The sequence below is a fragment of the Triticum urartu genome, chromosome 1A (assembly GCF_056163025.1).
Source record: "Triticum urartu cultivar PI428250 chromosome 1A, HENAU_Tu73, whole genome shotgun sequence".
NCBI classification, from domain to species: Eukaryota; Viridiplantae; Streptophyta; class Magnoliopsida; order Poales; family Poaceae; genus Triticum; species Triticum urartu.
The window spans coordinates 461,294,819-461,310,462 of record NC_141873.1 but is presented as its reverse complement, the minus strand read 5'-3'; positions in this window follow the sequence as shown (position 1 = coordinate 461,310,462).

Sequence of the window (15,644 nt, the reverse complement as noted above, 5' to 3'; positions counted from 1 at the left end):
ACATGAGCCCGCGGACAAACGGGTGAAGGGGAAATCCCAGTCCGCGGATAAAGTGGGTAAGGAAATCTACCCTCTCATGGGGTTCAGGCGTAGGGATGATCTGCCCTGCATCTGGCAGCCGGTGCGCGATGTCCGCGGCCAGATATCCGGCTTCCCGTAGCATTGTGATGTTCTCCTCCGTGACGGAGGAGACCATCCACTTGCCTCCCGCTCTGGACATGCTTGGAGTGATTTGAGGAGAAAGACGCGAACTTGGGCGCTGGAGCTCGAGTGTGCGAGAATGGATAAGCAAGGAGGAAGAAGGCGTGGGTAAAAAGGGTGAATCTTTGCCCATTTATAAGGGCGGAGGAGGCGATGCGCCTCCCCACTTACCTGGTAAAATCGCTTATTCCCCGAACTCCGTAATTGATGGCGCGGTTGAGTTACCCATACCCATATTGATGAGAATCCCGTGATAAGGGGACACGATCTCTGCTTCGACAAGAGTGTCAAGAAAACCGCCTCGTGATATGTGCGGTGCTGGTTGAGAAAAAGTTTTGAATAATGACCGGGCCGTGGTATGATGTCATGATGTCAAACATGTCAGCAGATTAGATTTGTGCAAATATTATTCTCTCTACGGTGGTATATGGAACTTGTTTTGCAGAGCCGGACACTATCCTTGTGTTCAAAATCTTCTATGGAGTATTCGGAGGAAGAACTCGCCTTGCAATGCCGAAGACAAATCTGCGCATCAGACTCATCGTCATTGAAGCCTAGTTCAGGGGCTACTAAGGGAGTCCTGGATTAGGGGGTCTCCGGACAGCCGGACTATATCCTTTGGCCGGACTGTTGGACTATGAAGATACTAGATTGACGACTTCGTCCCGTGTCCGGGTAGGAATCTCCTTGGCGTGGAAGGCAAGCTTGGCAATAAGGATATGTAGATCTCCTCCCTTGTAACCGACTCTGTGTAACCCTAGCCCCCTCTGGTGTCTATATAAACCAGGGGGTTTAGTCCGTATGACAACAACAATCATACCATAGGCTAGCTTCTAGGGTTTAGCCTCCACGATCTCGTGGTAGATCAACTCTTGTAATACTCATATCATCAAGATAAATCAAGAAGGAAGTAGGGTATTACCTCCATCAAGAGGGCCCGAACCTGGGTAAACATCGTGTCCCCCGCCTCCTGTTACCATCAGCCTTAGACGCACGGTTTGGGACCCCCTACCCGAGATCCGCCGGTTTTGACACCGACAGCCGCTTCATCCAACAATACCGTCGAATCCAGAATCAACTAGCGACAGCAAGCAATATGTATATACCCACGCCCACAACTCCTTTGTGTTCTACTCGTGCATATAACATCTACGCATAAACCTGGCTCAGATGCCACTGCTGGGGAATGCAGTAATTTCAAAAAAAAATCCTACGCACACGCAAGATCATGGTGATGCATAGCAACGAGAGGGGAGAGTGTTGTCCATGTACCCTCATAGACCGTAAGCAGAAGCGTTATGACAACACAGTTGATGTAGTCATACGTCTTCACGATCGACTGATCCTAGTACCGAAAGTACGGCACCTCCGCGATCTGCACACATTTGGCTCGGTGACGTCCCACAAACTCACGATCCAGCAGAGGTCGAGGGAGATCTTCGTCAGCACGACGGCGTGATGACGGTGATGATGATGCTACCGGAATAGGGCTTCTCCTAAGCACCGCTACGATATGACCAAGGTGGATTATGGTGGAGGGGGCACCGCACACGGATAAGAGATCAATGATCAATTTGTGTGTCAATGGGGTGCCCCCCTGATACGTCTCCAACGTATCTATAATTTTTGATTGTTCCATTGTAACACCCCGGATGTAACTTACCCAATATGTACTCCAACTCTTGCCGTTTCTGGCGTTAAGTTATTTTATTTTCTCGGGTTCGGGTCCTTGTCTCCATGTGTTGTTATCGTTGTCATGCATCTCATATCATGTCATCATGTGCATTGCATTTGCATACGTGTTCATCTCATGCATTCGAGCATTTTCCCCGTTGTCCGTTTTGCATTCCGGCGCTTCGTTCTCCTCCGGTGGTCATTTCTACCTTTCTTTCGTGTGTGGGGATTAAACATTTACGGATTGGACCGAGACTTGCCAAGCGGCCTTGGTTTACTACCGGTAGACCGCCTGTCAAGTTTCGTATCATTTGGACTTCGTTTGATACTCCAACAGTTAACCGAGGGACCGAAAAGGCTTCGTGTGTGTTGCAGCCCAACACCCCTCCAATTTGGCCCAAAACCCACCAAAACCCTCTCCATCATCTAGAGCGTTCGATCATGATCGCGTGGCCGAAAACCGCACCTCATTTGGACTCTCCTAACTCCCTCTATGCCTATATATACCTCCCCCATTCCAAATCCGGATCTCTCCTCTTCGAAACCCTAAAATCCCAGATCCGCCGCGCCGGACAATGTCCGCCCCGGGCCGGACACACTGCGCCGCCACGCCCAACCAGTGAGAGGCTGCCACGTGTCCCCGGCCGGCCTCCTCCGCCGCGGCCCGCGGGAGCCCGCATCCGGCCCTCCTGGCCCATCCGGCCAGCGCCGCCGCCCGCACCCGCGCACCCGACCGCCCGCCACCTCCTTCGCCGTCTCCGGCAGCCGGACGCCGCCGACCGCCGCTCGCCGCCGCCCTCTTCTTGTGCCGAGCCCCCTCGACCGCGCCGCCCCGTTGCAGCTCCGGTGGCCGCCGCCCCCGCCGACGCCGCCCTCCGCCGCCGCCTCGCCGTCCTCCTCCCGGCCGGCAAGTCCCCGGTGAGCTCTCCCTCCTCCGGCCATCTCTCTCCTCCGGCGAGCACTGTTCCGATCATCCTCGAAGTCCGCGCCGATACGGATCCAGATCTGAGAAATATGTCGGTTGACTTTTTGCCCGGAACCCTAGTTCATATTGCCATGTTCATTGTGCCGTAACTTCGCATCCGTAGCTCCGTTTTGTTCATATAGCATATCAAAATGTTCGTCTCAGAGATTGCATCATTTCATCTCATTGCATCATTTTCATTTGAGTTCATCTTGATGCCCGAAATGCTGTTAGAAGAGTGCTACTTGAGATAATTGTCAGATCTGCTACTCCATTTAGATATTTGTCATTTTTGCCATGATTATTGTGTGCATGATATGCCCTGGTGCTCTACATATGTTTTGTTAAGGGTTTTGAAATCTTTCCAGAGGTGCAACCCATGTATGATTTTCCATTACTAATCCTTTATGTACTTTAGTGTTCCTAACCCTTCACTAACTTTTGGTGGATTCTTCTGGATTATTACGGGCCATATTTGGCCCTGAGGTTTCCACTTCAAAAGAAACTTCTCCCTTTCCAAAAAAAATCAAAACACCAACCACTACAGTTAGATTTATTAGATTTTTGTGATGTGTGTGGTGACTAGCACGAGCTTGCAAAGTGAGGCACTTGGTAATGCTGATTTCAGGGACTTAGCATTTCCACTAAGTCCTTAAGCTGTTTATCTCATATGGCCATATGTTCATGTTGTTTCCTAGTGATCCGTGCCTCTTTTGAGGATGATTAGTAAGGTTGTTTTGTTAATCTTGTAGTGCTCTATCCATCCATGTCTTTGTTTGAAATTATGGAGCACCCTAGCTTGAGTCAATCGAGCTCTACTTTTGCTATTTCGTGAATCTGGACAGATTGTCTACTTGATGGCGATTTTGCCGATGATGTTGTAGTTGATCCGTGCATGCTATGTTATTGTTCTTGCCATGTCTAGATTGCATTTTGTGTATTCTTGATGGGTGTATGCTTAGATTGTCATGACTTGCTCTGTAGTGAGTGCATCGAGCTCGTAAACATGCCTACTTGATATCTGTTTTCAGCATGCTCCAGTTTTCACTAAGTTTGAGAACTGATTATGTTTTTGCCATGTTCACATGCTTGCAACTGTATTTTCTGATCCCTTTTGGCTCAAGGTCACTAAGGAACTTTTGTTAAGCTCTTTGAGTAGCTCCATTCCATGCTTTATTTTGCCATGTTCAGGTCCTGTAGCATATAGTTTTCATGCTCCAAAGAGTGCTACCTGATCTAAAATTCCAGACAAGTGTTAATTTCACGAAGTTTGAGATCTGTTTACCATATGCATTTTTGCCATGCTTATTTGAACCTGTTAGTGGATGAATTGGCCGTATCTCAGTGCTAGACTTTTTTTAAGCATCTTGAATGCATCCCTGCCATGTATTTTGATGCCATGTTTGAATGTTGTAGCATGTTCATCTCATTGCATTTAGATGGCTACTTGCTGTAAAACGCAGAACGTGGCCATATTTGAATCGCTTGCTATTTCCAAACTGTAACTCCTATTCCGGCGTTCTTTATATCGTTTTCAGGCGATTTCATCTCATCTTTCCAGTGGCACACTTGGATTCCCATGTTGATGCCAGGTTCATGCATTCTTTGTCACATCTTGCATATGCATCCCGCATCGCATGCCGCATAGCATATCATCTTTGCATCATATTGTTTGAGCTTTGCACGTGGTTGATTGTGTCCTTGTTGCTTGTTTGTCTTGTTTGGGTAGAGCCGGGAGACGAGTTCGCTAACGAGGTGCCCGTTGAGTTTGCTTTCGAGGATCCAGTCAACTCTGACAACTTTGCAGGCAAGATGATCATACCCTCGAAATCACTACTATCTTTGCTTTGCTAGATGCTCGCTCTTTTGCTATGCCAATGCTACGTTGCCTACCACTTGCTTTCAAGCCTCCCAAGTTGCCATGTCAAACCTCTAACCCACCATGTCCTAGCAAACCGTTGTTTGGCTATGTTACCGCTTTGCTCAGCCCCTCTTATAGCGTTGCTAGTTGCAGGTGAAAATTGTTCCTTGTTGGAACATTATTTACTTGTTGGGATATCATTATATTGCCATGTTATTTTAATGCATCTATATACTTGGTAAAGGGTGGAAGGCTCGGCCTCTCGCCTAGTGTTTTGTTCCACTCTTGCCGCTCTAGTTTCCGTCATATCGGTGTTATGTTCCCGGATTTTGCGTTCCTTGCGCGGTTGGGTTATAATGGCAACCCCTTGATAGTTCACCTTGATTAAAGCTTTTCCAGCAATGCCCAACCTTGGTTTTACCATTTGCCACCTAGCCTATTTTTCCCTTGGGTTTCCGGAACCCGAGGGTCATCTTATTTTAGCCCCCCCCGGGCCAGTGCTCCTCTGAGTGTTGGTCCAACCGAGCGATGTCCGGGGCTACCAGGGGCAACTCTGGGCTGGCCTACCCGACGTCTGGCTCATCTGAGTGTGCCCTAAGAACAAGATATGTGCAGCTCCTATCGGGATTTGTCGGCACATTCGGGCGGTGTTGCTGGATTTGTTTTAACCTGTCGAAGTGTCTTGAAGAACCGAGATACCGAGTCTGATCGGAACGTCTCGGGAGGAGGTCTATTCCTTCGTTCACCGTGAGAGCTTGTCATGGGCTAAGTTGGGACTCCCCTGCAGGGATTTGAACTTTCGAAAGCTGTGCCCGCGGTTATGGGCAGGTGGGAATTTGTTAATGTCTGGTTGTAGATAACTTGAACCTTAACTTAATTAAAATGAATCAACTGTGTGAGTTACTGTGATGGCCTCTTCTCGGCGGAGTCTAGGAAGTGGACACGGTGTTGGAGTAATGCTTGCCGCAGGTTTGCCCTCTTTAGTTATGCGTTCGCGCTTTGCCTCCTCTTCTCGCTCTCTTTTGCGAACAGGATAGCCACCATATATGCTGGTTGCTTGCTGCAGCTCCACATATATTTTTACCTTGCCATACCTATTAAGCTTAAATAGTCTTGATCGCGAGGGTGCAAGATTGCTGAGTCCCTATGGCTCACAGATTACTATTAAACCAGATGCAGCGCCTGATGATTCCGCTCCAGATGGCGCGCTTGAGCTCAAGTGGGAGTTCGACGAGGACTCTCAACGATACTATGTTTCCTTTCCTGATGATTAGTAGTTGTGCCCAATTGGGGGTGATCGGGACCGTGTCGCATGTTGGGTTATCTTTTGTTTTGGCGCCGTAGTCGGGCCATGAGTGTTTGAATGATGTAATGTTATTTATGTACCTTGATTGACGTGGCGAGTGTAAGCCAACTATGTTATCTCCCCTTTTATTATCTATATTACATGGGATGTTGTGAAGATTGCCTAACTTCCGACATATGCCTTCAATGCGATTATGCCTCTAAGTCGTGCCTCGACATGTGGGAGATATAGTCGCATCGAGGGTGTTACAAGTTGGTAATCAGAGCCTTCCCCGACCTTAGGAGCCCCATTGCTTGATCGTTTTTAGCGGCCGAGTTGTGTCTATAAAAATGTTTTGAGTCATTTAGGAATTATATATCGGAGAGTTTAGGAATTCTTTTTACTTCCCAGTCTCCTCATCGCTCTGGTAAGGCATCCTGACGTAGAGTTTTGACTCTTCTCTTCTCAAATTTCACTAAAAAAATTTAGGATCACGCGGGTATCTTGGAATCGTTCCGATGGTTTTATGACGAGAACATTGTCTTGGTGCCTCCTGTCAGGGGTTTTGTGGAAGTGTCCCGGGGAGTTGAGCTCTGAGGTGTTGTCGTCATAATTTTATCGTTGCAGTTCTGGAATACCTGAGTCTAGTACGCCGACATCGAAAATCTCTTTTATGCAGTTCGTTGGTGAGATAACCTCGACGCCACCCAGTACTGGGGCGGGAGTTCGGGAGTATCGCCATAACTTGTATAACGGATGCTTTTCGAAGGTTGAGGTAGATGGTTTCCGAAGTTTTTTTCTTGGTTATGTGTTGAAGGATGGATACAGCTGGATGTAGGATTTGCTAGATTTGGGTGAGATATTATGCTTCCCCTGTATCCCCAACACCTGATTGCATAACCGGAAAGGTTCGGGAGTTTCATAGGAGGGAATTCTCGTAGCTCTAGTTCTTCTTCCACGGATATTTGGTTTTGAGATTGGGATTTCTTACCGAGTATTCGTTCTTGATTCGTACCTTATTGATTTATTTCTCTACCTTAATTCTACGTGGCTTCTCAATTTATGGATATGTGACCATTTCAAGAGGAATGCATTCGTTCATTTTGTTCGGATGTGAAGACTTTATGTTGCAATTTTCATTCCGTTGGATTCAGCTTCATTTTATCTGTCAATGTGCTAACGGTGGTCAACCTCTTCATGATGGCTCCCGCTAAGAGCACCAATCAGAATCAGAATCAAGATCCGCCACCACCTCCACCTCCTCCGGAGGCATGGCAAGCTGTGATGGCCGCAACCAATGCAAACACACAGTTGATCATGCAAATTCTTCAAGAGCGCAATCAAGGCAACCAAGGAAACCAAGGCAACAATCAGAATCACTTTGCTACACTCAACCAGTTCCTTGCTAACGGGCCAAAGACTTTCAGCAATTGTGTTGAGGCAACCGATGCTGACGATTGGCTCGTGGATCTGTGCAAGCATTTCGAGTGCAGTAACGTCAGGCCTGAGGACTTCGTCAAGTTTGCTTCCTTCCAACTCAAAGATCAAGCTGCAGAATGGTTCCAGCAGTACAAGGATTCCAGAGGTGGACGTGCGATTACTTGGGATGAATTCCGTCAAGATTTCAGAGCTCATCATATCCCTCAGAGCGTGGTCGAAAGCAAGCGTGAGGAATTCCGCAACCTGAAGCAAGGCTCTTTGTCTGTCTATGACTACAACAAGTTGTTCCAGAAGCTCGCCCGCTTTGCCAAGCAGGACGTCCCTGATGAGAAGAGCATGATATACCAGTTCAGGGGTGGTCTCAGAGAAGAAATCCAGCTAGCTCTTGTTCTCTTTGAGCCCTTGAGGTACGATGAGTTCTACAACATGGCATTGAAGCAAGAGGCCACTCAACTGAGGTGTGATGCTTCCAAGAAGCGAGTCAGAGATGCTACTCCTTCTTCCTCTACTCAAGTGGCCAAGCAGCAGAAGTATTGGCTTCCTCCTCCTCCGTTCCGTCAGCCGTATCAGTAGAAGAGCAAAGGTGGCAGTGGATCTTCCCACCCACCCAACCCTGGCTTTCAGAACAAGACTTCGTCTCAAGCTCCAAGATCAAGTGCTCCGTACCACCGTCCGCTTTCAGAGGTCACATGCAACAAGTGCCAACAGAAGGGTCACTATGCCAACAAGTGTCTCAACCAGAGGCGTCTTCCTCCTCCTCCTGTCAGATTGGCAAGTACAGCTATCGTCAAGCATAACACCAAGTCCGCCAAGGTCAACTTGATGAACGCAGCTCAGGCAGAGGATTCGTCAGATGTCATCATGGGTAACCTTCCTGTTAACGATATTCCTGCCAAAGTTCTTTTTGACACTGGTGCATCGCATTGTTTCATCTCGAGACCATTTGTTTCTAAGCATGAGTTGCCTTTACAAGATTTGCCTAGACAGTTATCTGTTGTTTCTCTGGGTAAATTCATGAATGCAAGCGCTATGGCCCCGGATGTTACTATCATGTTGGGTGATTACAAGTTTCTCTCTTCTCCGGTGGTTCTTGGTAACTCGGATATTGATCTCATTCTCGGAATGGATTGGCTTTCTAAGCACAAGGCACATCTTGATTGTGCAGCCAGGCAGATTCAATTGACTCATTCGTCTGAGGATGTAATTGTATTTGCCGCTCGTGATGATACCATCCATCTGTTTTCTCTCAATGAGAAGGGTGAACTCAATGCCATCTCGCAGATTCCAGTCGTTTGCGAATATCAAGACGTCTTTCTAGAAGAGCTTCCAGGAATGCCTCCGCACCGGCCAGTTGAATTCGTCATTGATCTTGAGCCTGGCACGGAACCAGTGTGCAAGCGTCCTTACAAGCTCGGACCTGAAGAGTTGAAGGAGCTGAAGAAGCAACTCGATATTCAAGAGAGAATGGGTCTCATCTGGCCTAGTTCTTCTCCATGGGGTTGTGGTGTTCTTTTTGTGAAGAAGAAGGATGGAACGGACCGACTTTGTGTTGATTACCGTCCATTGAACAAGAAGACCATCAAGAACAAATACCCACTTCCCAACATCAACGAGCTGTTCGAACAACTCAAAGGTGCCCAAGTATTCTCCAAGCTTGATCTCCGTATGGGTTATCATCAGATTCGAATCCATGAGCAAGATATTCCCAAGACGGCCTTCAGGACAAGCTATGGTTCATATGAATACACTGTCATGTCTTTTGGCCTCGTCAACGCTCCTCCGACGTTCTCTCGCATGATGAACTTCATCTTCAACGCCTACACCAATGACTTCGTTTTGGTCTATCTCGACGACATCCTGGTTTTCTCGAAGAACAAGGAAGATCATGCCAAGCACTTGCGTTTGGTACTCGATAAGTTGAGGGAACACCAGTTCTACGCCAAGTTCTCCAAGTGCGAATTTTGGCTCGATGAGGTTCTTTATCTTGGTCATATCATCTCTGCCAAGGGCATTGCGGTGAATCCTGAGAAGGTGTCTGCAATTGTGAATTGGGAACCTCCTCAGAACGTGAAGCAACTCCGTAGCTTCCTCGGTCTCGCAAGCTACTGCCGAAGATTCGTTGAAAACTTTTCTAAGATCGTGAAGCCTCTCTCAGATCTTCTCCAGAAGCACGTCAAGTACGTTTGGTCTCCGGAGTGTGACATTGCTTTCAACACTTTGAAAGAGAAATTGATCACTGCTCCAGTTCTGACTCCGCCTGATGAATCCAAGCCGTACGAGGTCTTTTGTGATGCCTCTCTCCAAGGTCTTGGCGCAGTATTGATGCAAGAGAAGAAAGTTGTTGCTTATACCTCTCACTAGTTAAAGCCCAATGAGAAGAACTACCCCACTCATGATCTCGAGTTGGCGGCAGTTGTGCATGCTCTTTTGACTTGGAGACATCTCCTATTGGGAAGAAAAGTGGACATCTTCACTGATCACAAGAGTATCAAATACATCTTCACTCAGCCTAATCTCAACCTCAGGCAGACTCGATGGGTCGAAATGATTCAAGAGTATAATCCGAGTATCGAGTATACTCCAGGCAAGGCCAATGTGATTGCTGATGCATTGAGCAGAAAGGCTTATTGCAACAGTCTGATTCTCAAGCCTTATCAACCCGAGCTTTGTGAAGCTTTCCGCAAACTTAATCTGCAAGTCATTCCTCAAGGTTTCCTCGCCAACCTTCAAGTCTCTCCTACCTTGGACGACCAGATTCGCCAAGCTCAGCTTCTTGATGCTATGGTGAAAAAGGTGAAGATTGGGATTGCCAAGAGTCAACCCAAGTACAAGTGCTACCCCCTTGATGACAAGGACACTCTCTTCTTCGAGGATCGTATTGTTGTGCCCAAAGGTGACCTCCGTAAAGTGACCATGAACGAGGCTCACAGTTCTCTCCTCCCCATCCACCCTGGGAGCACGAAGATGTATCAGGACCTCAAACAGGCTTATTGGTGGACTCGAATGAAGCGTGAGATTGCTCAATTCGTGAATGAGTGTGATGTCTGCAGAAGAGTGAAGGCAGAACACCAAAGACCAGCTGGTCTCCTCCAACCTCTTGCCATTCCAGAATGGAAGTTTGACCACATTGAAATGGACTTCGTGACTGGGTTTCCAAAGTCCAAACGTGGCAATGATGCTATATTCGTTGTCATCGACAAACTCACCAAAGTGGCTCACTTTCTGCCTATCAAAGAGTCAATCACTGCAGCTCAATTGGCAGAACTCTATACCTCTCGAATTGTCTCTCTGCACGGTATTCCACAAGTGATCTCTTCAGACCGTGGCAGCATCTTTACCTCCAAGTTTTGGGATTCTTTTCAGAAGGCCATGGGCACCAACATCCGCTTCAGCATAACTTTCCATCCTCAAACTAGCAGTCAAGTCAAGCGTGTCAACCAGATTCTTGAAGATATGCTCAGGGCTTGTGTGATCTCCTTCGGCATGAAGTGGGAGGATTGTCTTCCTTATGCTGAATTCTCCTACAACAACAGTTTTCAAGCAAGTTCGGGCAAGGCCCCATTTGAAATCCTGTATGGCAGAAAGTGTCGTACCCCTCTCAACTGGTCTGAAACCGGTGAACGCCAGCTTCTCGGAAATGACTTAATCACAGAGGCAGAGGAAATGTGCAAAGTCATTCGAGATAACCTCAAAGCAGCTCAATCCCTCCAGAAGAGCTACTATGATAGTAAGCACCGTGATTTGGCTTTCGAGATCAGAGATCATGTTTACCTCCGCGTCTCTCCTATGAAAGGTACTCGCCGCTTCGATATCAAAGGGAAGCTTGCCCCCAGATACATGGGACCTTTCAAGATTGTCAGCAAGAGAGGCGATCTCGCCTATCAACTCGAGCTTCCTTCAAACTTTGCAAATGTTCATGATGTGTTCCATGTCTCTCAACTCTGAAAGTGCTTCAAGACTCCTGACCGCACCGTCAACTTCGAGGACATTGAGCTCCAAGAAGATCTCTCTTATCGTGAGCACCCAGTTGCTATTCTTGAAGAGACTGAACGCAAGACTCGCAACAAGTCAATCAAATTCCTCAAAGTCAAGTGGTCGCACCATTCCGACCGTGAAGCTACCTGGGAACGCGAGGATCACCTCCGTTCTGAATACCCAGCGTTCTTTCAGTCCTAGATCTCGGGTCGAGATCCTTTCATAGTGGTGGAGTGTTGTAACACCCCGGATGTAACTTACCCAATATGTACTCCAACTCTTGACGTTTCCGGCGTTAAGTTATTTTATTTTCTCGGGTTCGGGTCCTTGTCTCCATCTGTTTTTATCGTTTTCATGCATCTCATATCATGTCATCATGTGCATTGCATTTGCATACGTGTTCATCTCATGCATTCGAGCATTTTCCCCGTTGTCCGTTTTGCATTCCGGCGCTTCGTTCTCCTCCGGTGATCATTTCTACCTTTCTTTCGTGTGTGCGGATTAAACATTTCCGGATTGGACCGAGACTTGCCAAGCGGCCTTGGTTTACTACCGGTAGACCGCCTGTCAAGTTTCGTATCATTTGGACTTTGTTTGATACTCCAACGGTTAACCGAGGGACCGAAAAGGCCTCGTGTGTATTGCAGCCCAACACCCCTCCAATTTGGCCCAAAACCCACCAAAACCCTCTCCATCATCTAGAGCGTTCGATCACGATCGCGTGGCCGAAAACCGCACCTCATTTGGACTCTCCTAGCTCCCTCTATGCCTATATATACCTCCCCCATTTCAAATCCGGATCTCTCCTCTTTGAAACCCTAAAATCCCAGATCCGCCGCGCCGGACAATGTCCGCCCCGGGCCGGACACACCGCGCCTCCGCGCCCAACCAGTGAGAGGCTGCCACGTGTCCCCGGCCGGCCTCCTCCGCCGCGGCCCGCGGGAGCCCGCATCCGGCCCCCCTGGCCCAACCGGCCAGCGCCGCCGCCCGCACCCGCGCACCCGAGCGCCCGCCGCCTCCTTCGTCGTCTCCGGCGGCCGGACGCCGCCGACCGCCGCTCGCCGCCGCCCTCTTCTCACGCCGGGCCCCCTCAACCGCGCCGCGCCATCGCAGCTCCGGTGGCCGCCGCCCCCGCCGACGCCGCCCTCCGCCGCCGCCTCGCCGTCCTCCTCCCGGCCGGCAAGTCCCCGGCGAGCTCTCCCTCCTCCGGCCATCTCTCTCCTCCGGCGAGCACTGTTCCGGTCATCCTCAAAGTCCGCGCCGATCCGGCTCCAGATCTGAGAAATATCTCGGTTGACTTTTTGCCCGAAACCCTAGTTCATATTGCCATGTTCATTGTGCCGTAACTTTGCATCCGTAGCTCCGTTTTGGTCATATAAAACATCAAAATGTTCGTCTCAGAGAGTACATCATTTCATCTCATTGCATCATTTTCATTTGAGTTCATCTTGATGCCCGAAATGCTATTAGAAGAGTGCTACTTGAGATAATTGTCAGATCTGCTACTCCATTTAGATATTTGTCATTTTTGCCATGATTATTGTGTGCATGATATGCCCTGGTGCTCTACATATGTTTTGTTAAGGTTTTGACATCTTTCTAGAGGTGCAAACCATGTATTTTTGTGATGTGTGTGGTGACTAGCACGAGCTTGCAAAGTGAGGCACTTGGTAATGCTAATTTCAGGGACTTAGCATTTCCACTAAGTCCTTGAGCTGTTTATCTCATATGGCCATATGTTCATGTTGTTTCCTAGTGATCCATGCCTCTTTTGAGAATGATCAGTAAGGTTGTTTTGTTAATCTTGTAGTGCTCTATCCATCCATGTCTTTGTTTGCAATTATGGAGCACCCTAGCTTGAGTCAATCGAGCTCTACTTTTGCTATTTCGTGAATCTGGGCAGATTGTCTACTTGTTAGGGATTTTGCTGATGATGTTGTAGTTGATCCGTGCATGCTATGTTATTGTTCTTGCCATGTCTAGATTGCATTTTGTGTATTCTTGATGGGTGTATGCTTAGATTGTCATGACTTGCTCTGTAGTGAGTGCATCGAGCTCGTAAACATGCCTACTTGATATCTGTTTTCAGCATGCTCCAGTTTTCACTAAGTTTGAGAACTGATTATGTTTTTGCCATGTTCACATGCTTGCAATTGTATTTTATGATCCCTTTTGGCTCAAGGTCACTAAGGGACTTTTGTTAAGCTCTTTCAGTAGCTCCATTCCATGCTTTATTTTGCCATGTTCAGGTCCTGTAGCATATAGTTTTCATGCTCCAAAGAGTGCTACCTGATCTGAAATTCCAGACAAGTGTTAATTTCACTAAGTCTGAGATCTGTTTACCATATGCATTTTTGACATGCTTGTTTGAACCTGTTAGTGGATGAATTGGCCGTAGCTCAGTGCTAGACTTTTGTTAAGCATCTTGAATGCATCCCTGCCATGTATTTTGATTCCATGTTTGAATGTTGTAGCATGTTCATCTCATTGCATTTAGATGGCTACTTGCTGTAAAACGCAGAACGTGGCCATATTTGAATCGCTTGCCATTTCCAAACCGTAACTCTGATTCCGGCGTTCTTTATATCGTTTTCAAGCAATTTCATCTCATCTTCCCATTGGCACACTTGGATTCCCAAGTTGAGGCCAGGTTCATGCATTCTCTGTCATATCTTGCATATGCATCCCGCATCGCATCCCGCATAGCATATCATCTTTGCATCATATTGTTTGAGCTTTGCACGTGGTTGATTGTGTCCTTGTTGCTTGTTTGTCTTGTTTGGGTAGAGCCGGGAGACGAGTTCGCTAACGAGGTGCCCGTTGAGTTTTCTTTCGAGGATCCAGTCAACTCTGACAACTTTGCAGGCAAGATGATCATACCCTCGAAATCACTACTATCTTTGCTTTGCTAGATGCTCGCTCTTTTGCTATGCCAATGCTACGATGCCTACCACTTGCTTTCAAGCCTCCCAAATTTCCATGTCAAACCTCTAACCCACCATGTCCTAGCAAACCGTTGTTTGGCTATGTTACCGCTTTGCTCAGCCCCTCTTATAGCGTTGCTAGTTGCAGGTGAAGATTGGAGACCGTTCCTTGTTGGAACATTATTTACTTGTTGGGATATCATTATATTGCCATGTTATTTTAATGCATCTATATACTTGGTAAAGGGTGGAAGGCTCGGCCTCTCGCCTAGTGTTTTGTTCCACTCTTGCCGCTCTAGTTTCCGTCATATCGGTATTATGTTCCCGGATTTTGCGTTCCTTACGCGGTTGGGTTATAATGGGAACCCCTTGATAGTTCGCCTTGATTAAAGCTTTTCCAGCAATGCCCAACCTTGGTTTTACCATTTTCCACCTAGCCTCTTTTTCCCTTGGGTTTCCGGAGACCGAGGGTCATCTTATTTTAGCCCCCCCGGGCCAGTGCTCCTCTGAGTGTTGGTCCAACCGAGCGATGTCCGGGGCTACCAGGGGCAACTCTGGGCTGGCCTACCCGACGTCTGGCTCATCTGAGTGTTCCCTAAGAACGAGATATGTGCAGCTCCTATCGGGATTTGTCGGCACATTCGGGCGGTGTTGCTGGATTTGTTTTAACCTGTCGAAGTGTCTTGAAGAACCGAGATACCGAGTCTGATCGGAACATCTCGGGAGGAGGTCTATTCCTTCGTTCACCGTGAGAGCTTGTCATGGGCTAAGTTGGGACTCCCCTGCAGGGATTTGAACTTTCGAAAGCCGTGCCCGCGGTTATGGGCAGATGGGAATTTGTTAATGTCCGGTTGTAGATAACTTGAACCTTAACTTAATTAAAATGAATCAACAGTGTGAGTTACCGTGATGGCCTCTTCTCGGCGGAGTCCGGGAAGTGGACACGGTGTTGGAGTAATGCTTGCCGCAGGTTTGCCCTCTTTAGTTATGCGTTCGCGCTTTGCCTCCTCTTCTCGCTCTCTTTTGCGAACAGGATAGCCACCATATATGCTAGTCGCTTGCTGCAGCTCCACATATATTTTTACCTTGCCATACCTATTAAGCTTAAATAGTCTTGATCGCGAGGGTGCGAGATTGCTGAGTCCCTGTGGCTCACAGATTACTATTACAGCAGATGCAGGGCCTGATGATTCCGCTCCAGATGGCGCGCTTGAGCTCAAGTGGGAGTTCGACGAGGACTCTCAATGATACTATGTTTCCTTTCCTGATGATCAGTAGTGGTGCCCAGTTGGGGGTGATCGGGACCGTGTCGCATGTTGG